Consider the following 9070-nt stretch of genomic DNA (forward strand, 5'->3'; position numbering starts at 1 on the left):
TCCTTTCTATCTTTCTTTCTATCTATCTTTCTTTCTTTCTTTCTTCCTTCCTTTCTTCCTTTCTTTCTTTCTTTCTTTCTTTCTTTCTTTCTTTCTTTCTTTCTTTCTTTCTTTCTTTCTTTCTTTCTTTCTTTCTATCTTCCTTTCTTTCTTTTACTGAAAATATTTCTTATGGCTATAGAAAATATACCAACTGTTGTACTCCAAGCTATTATGAGTAATTATAAATATAACTAGATTAATATTAATTTAAATATCCTGTTATATTTTGACAAATTATACTGAAAACAATTTCACAACCGTTGCAAGATATGCAACAAACATTACATTTCATGATATTGTTTATTTCTTCAAACAAAAATAAGAATTTAGACATAATATTGTGTATGTGTGTGTTGTTCTTGTGATTTTAACTCAAGACCTGTAACTTATTTTCTTTTTTCCCTCAAAGATATTTCTCTGTCATTTGAGCCAGAATTCCGTTTTTGGCTTTGTGTGTGTGTGTGCGTGTGTGTGTGTGTGTGTGTGTGTGTGTGTGTGTGTGTTATGATTTGCGTGTGATATTTGTGTGAGTTGTGATGTGTTTGGGCTTTGAACCGCAGCTTCCTGAGTAGCAAGGATTACAAACTTGAGACACCTACACTTAGCACAGATTTAATATGTGCAAGAATAAATTAAATTCCATATTATATGAATTTTAGAGGCTCAATTTAACAAATTACGGTTTAGATATTTATTTAGTTATTAAACTTGAACGTGCACTGTGAAAACTAGTTTTCATTTTTATGAAAAAAATATACACTCAAAGGTTTAGATGACAGAATCTTTGGACAAATTGAAATATTCTATTATTCAAAAGTGAAAAAGAATCATTAATCAAATTTCTCATGTACACTAAAAGTAACACGCTCTGTCAGGCTGAATGAAGCAATTTTACATTACATTAAATATTGTATACTTTGGTCACATAATTTTCTCTTCCTTTAAACATAAGCTATATTTGACAGAAAAAAAGTAGATTCATAATTTTTGGGGTATATAAAAATCTCAGTTATTTGTCATGTATTTCTCAGGTTTGAATAACAAGTCATTTCAGAGAAACACTGAATTTCATGTATTTTATGTCAATAGTGATTTTAGAAATGAATCAATCTCAATGAGATAACTAAAGAACGATATTCCATCAGTTATCCAATTATTCCAACAGACTTTAATAGAACTTATTTTTGAATAGCTACTCTCTATAGAATAACTAAAAAATAAATGATCATGATAATATTTATTGTTACTTCAACTAGAAACAAAGAACCTCACTATAGATGACACATACTTGAATGGAAATGCCATAAAATTATGAAAAATTCAAGTCATTATTAGTTAGATGAAATAGTCATTTTTGAAGGTCAAAATGAAATATCTTGAAGAAGTGAGAAGATGGCAGAGGAGAAGCTGGAATCTGAAAAAGCTCTCACATAGAAAGCAGTTTTAGAGTTCCAGTGAACAGTCCTAAGCCAGAGAATCACACCAAGTGTGCCATCACAGGACAGAGAGTTAGACAAGAGAGGGGAAGCCAAGGCAAAAAGACATATTTTAGCGCCTGCCAGCAGCCACCACCGTGGCGGCGGAAGGGTCGCAGCGGAGAACGCAGCCGGGGCCATAACTGAGCGCTCACACAGAGAGTCCAGGACGAAGGAGCCAGACGCAGCTGGCGAGCGGATTCTACTCAACACCAGCAAGAACCGACAAGGAGCGAACATCTTCATCCTGCAGTGTGCAGACCAGAGACGACCCAGGATCCAAGACTCGATGTGAGTAGAAGCCCGACGTCCTCACTCCTTCTCAGGGAGCAGAGGAGGTAAGGCCACCCCTCCTCCCCCAGCACCGGTGATCTCCATCTTGGATACCAACAAAGCTCGAAGGAGCTGCCAGCTCCAACACAGGCCTTGGAATAAAATGAGTCATTTAGCAGGTCACAAGAACTTAACGGCGGCAAAGTGACCTGCCAGACTCGGCTCCATCCAGGGAAAATCACCCAGTTCAGGCACCAGCCATTGGAGTGGCTTTCCCCACTGGGTAACCAGAGCCAGAGGCTGCCCCTCCCGCTAGCAGCCTCAACAATCAATTGAAAAACAGAAACCCTGAGAGTGACTCCAGGCTGGGCTCTGTGAGTTTTTTTCAGAAAAAGCCCCAGGAAAAAGCTACTGATTGTTGAAAGGCCTCAACTCTACCCAGAATCTAGCCTCACCACTGCATCCCCCTTTTTTGTGATTCTCAAAGCAGATCACCCTCCCAGTAAACTAATCTGGGAGGGGATCTCAAAATCTTGGGTAAAGGAGAGCATTTTTCTGCCTGTTCGAACAAACTGACTTAAGAAACCAATCAAGCCACAAGACCTCAAGCTGAACAGAGACTCCAACAAGAGGCTGTTTACAGACAAAAGGGAGATACAGGATTTTTCCCACCCCTCCCAAAAAAATTTTTAAAAAAATCAAGGAACTTTTTTTTCTTTCTGCCTCTTCTTTTCTTTTGTTTTCTTCTTCTTTTTTTTTGGTACCTTATATATATATATATATAATTTTTTTTCCTTTTCGAAAAATTTTATTAATCTTTAATTTTTGCAATTTTTGAAAAAATAATTGTTTTCCAGTAACTTTTTTTTCCTCTTATAATTTTTATTTTAGGAATACATGAATGTGCGTTTTCCTTTCTTTTCTTGTCTTCTTTCTCTTTTTCTTTCTTTCTTAACTATCTTTCTGTTTTTTTGTCTAGCTCTACTGAATTTCTCATGTTTTTTCCCCCTTTCTAATCCTTTTCACCTTTTCCTCTCATTTGATCTTCTTTATGTGACTTAACTCTTGTCCTGCACATCCTCAGATAAACCCGTAGTTAACTAGTAGACCCTATCCAACATTGTGTACACACTTAATCCACAAATTTATTTCTCAATTCAAAACCTCTGAGATTTAAATTCCTTAATAGCAGCACTACCTCTTTATACCTATATAATATTTTAAGCATTTTCTTAAGTTTTACACTTCTCCTCTATGTCCCTACCCTTCTATTAATATACTCACATTCCTCTCTAAATAGATGGTCTTTTAATCTCCATAATAATATTAATTTTTATGTTTCTATTTTTTTCTGGTCTCTTTTCATTTCCCTTTCCCTTTCTTCTTTTTCTCTCTCTCTCTACTTGCATCCTACCCAACCTATTTCCTGCATTGAGATTAGGACATAATTAACTCTCCCTGTGCCTCCCCACACCAATCTATTCCTATTTTTTACCCACATCTCTCCCTAACCCTAAAAATTTCTGTTTTTCCAAATTCTTCTCTGCGGTTCGAAGCCCATTAATGTATAGTTGTTTGATGTTGAATAGATGTATCTATTGAACTAGATTGTATCTGTAGACTATTGACTGTATAAATGCAAATGTTGGTTGATGGTTGCCTTAAGATAGTGTTCTAGCACAAACTGGTGCTATTTTCATCTCAAATGGGCAGAGTAAGCCGGAAAAACACACAAAAAAAGGCAAATCCGGGTATTTCAATTCCCAATCTTGATAATCAGGGGTCAGATTAGATAATGAACAACCCAGAGGAGAGTTCCCAAATAGCTCTTCAAACACTGGTGGCAAACATGACAAATGAGAAGTTTGACAACTTACAAAGGACTCTGGATGAGCGTGATAGGGAGAGAGAGGAGGCATCCCAAAAGTTTATACAGGAATATCATAAGCGTAAGGAAGCTGCTCAAAAACTGATACAGGATTTGCGTGAACAACTTGAGAATACTCAAAGAGAAAGGAGGAATGGCGTGAGCAGGCTAACACTCAAAGAGAACTGCAGGAATCCCACGAACGTGAAGAAAGAGAACTGCAGGAATCCCACAAACGGGAGGAATCTAATCAAAGACTAATTCAGGAATTGAGAGAGCAGGTAGATAATACACAAAGATCACTAAAGGCATTCATGGAATCCATTAACAAAGAGCTGAAGGAAGTCAGGGAGACCACAAAGGGAATGCTGAATGGAAGCCAACAGAAGGAATGGGAGTCCAAAGAAACCATAACCAATCAACTAAGTGATTTGAGAACAAACACTGAACACCAAATTAAGGAAGTAAAGAAATTCATACAAGACCTAAAACAGAGCTTCAACAAAGAACTTGAAGCCATCCAAGCTGACCAATTAGAAGGAAAAGTGATAAGAAACAAAGTAGAGAGTCTTGACAGCAGGTTAGACCATGCAGAAGATCGAATCTCAGGGATTGAAGACCGCCTAGATATTACAGAGAAAGAACATACAACCATCCAAGACAAGTCCAAGAAATATGATAGATCTATCCAACACCTGGAAGACAACATCAGAAGGCCTAATCTAAGGATAATTGGTGTAGAGGAGCACCTAGAAACAGAAGTTAATGGTCTAGGAAATTTGTTTAACAGGATCCTAGCAGAGAACTTCCCAAACATGCAAAAAGTTAGGCCTATTCAGATACAAGAAGCTTTTAGAACCCCAAATAGACCAGACCAGAATAGGACATCCCACCATCACATTATAATCCACACAGGATCAACTCAAACCAAGGAAAAGAACCTTAAAGTTGTCAAGGAGAAAAGGTTAATCACCTAAAAAGGGAAACCAATTAGAATCACCTCAGATTTCTCAGCAGAGACAATCAAAGCAAGAAGAGCCTGGAATGACATATGCCATGCCCTAAAATCAAACAACTATCAACCAAGAATACTGAACCCAGCTAAACTTTCCTTCATAACTGAAGGCCAAATAAAAACCTTCCATAGCAAAGAAAAATTGAAACAATACATCTCCACCAAACCAGCCCTACAAAAGTTTCTTAAAGATGTCCTACACATAGAAAACCAACAAGACCACAACAAAGGCCAAGAAACTGCACCCAAACTGAGAATCCAAGAACCATAGTCTGAACCCACATTTCGGAGCCCCCAATAAGGTGGATAACATGGCAGGAACTCCCAAATACCTCTCAGTCCTATCTCTTAACGTTAACGGCCTGAACTCTCCAATTAAGCAACATAGCCTGTCTAGTTGGATTAAAAAACAAGACCCTTCTATCTGCTGCCTGCAGAAGTCACATGTTGCCCGTAAAAACAAACACGTTTTCAATGTTAAAGGCTGAAACAAAATCTACCAAGAAATGGCCCCCATAAACAGGCGGGAGTTTCAATCCTAATATCAGATAAAATAGACTTCAAATTAAAATTCGTGAGAAAAGATAAAGAAGGTCGCTACATACTACTTAAAGGATCTCTCCTTCAGGAGCATATTACAATTCTAAATATCTCTTCGCCAAACAATGGAGCACCCAAATTTATCAAAGAAACATTACTTTCCCTCAAATCCCATATAGATCCAAAGACATTAATTGTTGGGGATTTTAACACACCACTCTCCCCACTAGATAGATCAACTCGGCAAAAACTCAACAGAGAAACCGCAGATCTAAACAGCTGCATAGATCAACTAGACTTAACAGACATCTACCGAACAATTCACCCAGCAGCATCAGAATACACGTTTTTCTCAGTAGCACATGGAATGCTTTCTAAAATAGAAAACATTTTAGGCCACAAAGCAAGCTTGTCTAAATTCAGAAACATTGAAGTTATACCTTGTATTCTCTCTGACCACAAGGGAATAAAATTAGAACTCAACACCAAAAGCCACCAAATAAAGTGTGATATCACATGGAGGCTGAAAAACACACTGCTGAATCAAGAGTGGGTCATGGAAGAGATCAGAAAGGAAATTCAAATGTTCATGCTATTCCACAAAAATGAACACACAAATTACCAGCTCCTCTGGGACACAGCAAAGGCAGTACTGAGAAGCAAGTTTATAGCTCTGAGCTCCTACATCAACAAATTGGATAGATCTGAAACTAGCAAATTAATGACACATCTAAACCTCCTTGAAAAAGAGCAGCAAGATAAAACCCAATCCATTAGACAGAAAGAAATAATCAAAATTAAATCAGAATTAAATGAATTAGAATCCAAAAAAAACTACAGAAAGGATCAACAAAACAAAGAGTTGGTTCTTCAAAAAACTTAACAAAATTGACAGACCCTTAGCAAATCTTATCAGAAAAAGGAGCGTACACACCCAAATTAATAAACTCAGACATGAAAATGGAAACATCACCACGGAAAAAACCAAGATTCAGAATACTATAAGGGAATACTTATCAAAACTTTAGGCTAATAAGTTTGAAAACTTGACAGAAATGGACCTTTTCCTAGCAAATATTGACATGCCAAAACTAAACCAAGATGAGTTGAACCAGCTCAACAGGCCCATATCAAGCATTGTAATCGAAACAGCAATAAGAGACCTCCCAGCTAAGAAAAGTCCAGGACCAGATGGTTTTACAGCGGAATTCTACAAGGCCTTCAAAGCAGAGCTCACACGAATACTCATCCGATTCTTCCATGAAATTGAAAGAGAAATCTCACTACCGAATACATTCTATGAAGCCATCATAACCCTCATCCCAAAACCAGGCAGGGACTCATCAAAGAAAGAGTACTATAGACCCATTTCTTTGATGAACATTATGCAAAATTTCTCAACAAAATTTTGGCCAATCAACTTCAACAATTCATCCAAAAAATCATACACCATGATCAAACAGGATTCATTTCAGGGATGCAAAGCTGGTTCAATATACGCAAATCAATTAATATTATTCATCACATCAACAGGAGCAAGAATAAGAACCACATGGTTATCTCAATAGATGCAGAAAAAGCATTCAACAAGATCCAACACCCCTTTATGATGAAAGTTTTAAAACCTTCCTCAAAACATTCCTCAATACAATAAAGGCTGTATATGACAAACCTACAGTCAGCATTATACTCAATGGTTAAAAACTAAAGCCATTTCCTCTTAACTCAGGAACAAGACAAGGATGTCCACTCTCTTCACTTCTCTTCAATCTAGTATTAGAATGCCTAGCTACAGAAATAAGACAAGATGCAGACATAAAGGGGATCCAAATAGGGAAAGAAGAAATAAAACTCTCCCTCTTTGCAGATGATATGATCTTGTATTTAAAGTATCCCATATACTCCATTCACAAATTACTCAAGCTGATTCAAAACTTTGGCAAAGTAGCAGGTTATAAAATTAACCCCCCAAAATCAATGGCTTTTCTGTATGCCAACAATGAGAAAAGTATGGCTGAAATTAGGAAAGCAACTCCATTTGTAATAGCACCTCAAAAAATAAAGTACCTAGGAATTAACTTAACCGAAGGAGTGAAGGACCTCTATGATGAAAACTTTAAAATCTTAAAAAAGGAAATCAACACAGAACTTAAAAAATGGCAAAACCTCCCATGATCCTGGATTGGAAAGATTAACATTGTGAAAATGGCAATTCTTCCCAAGGCTATGTACAAATTCAACGCAATACCTATCAAAATTCCAACCTCATTCTTCAAGGAAATAGAAGAGGCAAACCACAAATTCATATGGAACAATAAAAGACCCCAAATAGCAACAACGCTCCTCCACGGAAAGAACACTGCTGGAGGAATATCAATACCAAACTTCAAACTCTACTATAAAGCCATAGTTATCAAAACAGCTTGGTATTGGCATAATAACAGACCTGAGGACCAATGGAATAGAATTGAAAACCCAGAAATGAACCTATAGACCTATAGCCATCTAATATTCGATAAGGGAGCTAAAACAATAGAATGGAAGAAAGATAACCTCTTCATTAAATGGTGCTGGCAAAATTGGTTAACTACATGTAGAAAACTAAAGCTAGATCCTTATATATCAACCTGCACCCGAATCAACTAAAAATGGATCAAAGACCTTGAACTCAAAGCAGACACTCTGAAAATATTAAAGGATGGAATAGGAGAAACCCTAGGTCTCCTTGGCTCAGGCCGAAATTTTCTGAATAGAGACCCGGAAACACAACAAATCAAAGATAGGTTGGACAAATGGGATTGCATAAAGATGCAGAGCTTTTGCAGGGCAAATGACATAGCTAGCAAGATCAATAGAAAGCCCAAGGATTGGGAGAAGATCTTTACTAGCCATACAACGGCCAAGGGTCTCATATCTAAAATATACTTGGAACTCAAAAAAATTAAATCCCCCAACAACAAATCCTCAAAGAAACAACTGCACAATAAATAAGTGGGCTAAAGATTTAAAGAGAAACTTCTCTGAAGAAGAAAGAATGATGGCCAATAGACATATGAAGAAATGTTCAACATCCCTAGCCATAAAAGAAATGCAAATCAAAACAACATTGAGATATCACCTCACTCCAGTTAGAACGGCAAAAATCAAGAACTCTAACAAAAACAGATTCTGGAGGGGATGTGGACAGAAAGGAACCTTACTTCATTGTTGGTGGGAATGTAAACTTGTTCAACCACTTTGGAAAGCAGTATGGAGGTTCCTTAAAAGACTTCACATAGATCTCCCCTATGACCCAGCAATCCCACTTTTGGGCATTTACCCAAATGTTTACAAACAAGACCACACTAAAGCTACCAGAACAACTATGTTTATTGCAGCAGTATTTACCATAGCTAAGATATGGGACCAACCCAGATGCCCCTCAGTAGATGAATGGATCAAGAAAATGTGGTATATATACACAATGAAATTCTATGCCTCCATCAGAAAGAATGACATTGCCCAATTTGTTAGGAAATGGAAAAATTTGTAAAAAATTATATTAAGTGAATTAAGCCAGGCCCAAAGAAACATAGGTCCCATGGTTTCCCTTATTTGTAATAACTAGTATATGTATGAGTCAAGCGGAAAAGGTCAGATAATGTGATGTCAGGAAAATGAACCCTTAGATGTGTATTTTAATGTTTTTTTCTTTTATCCATGTGTTTCTAAAGCATTTATAAGATTATCTCTTTGTTGCTTTGTATGTCCCTCCCCCACAGTATAACCCCTGCTTTCACTATATTTCATGTCAGTATAACTGGAGGAGATGGGGAAAAACCAGTTGTTTAAGGATACAGGTGAACCTGTTGCAACAAT

The sequence above is a fragment of the Dipodomys merriami genome, unplaced genomic scaffold (genome assembly GCF_024711535.1).
Source record: "Dipodomys merriami isolate MVZ:Mamm:240054 unplaced genomic scaffold, mDipMer1.0.p SCAF_268, whole genome shotgun sequence".
Taxonomy (NCBI): Eukaryota; Metazoa; Chordata; class Mammalia; order Rodentia; family Heteromyidae; genus Dipodomys; species Dipodomys merriami.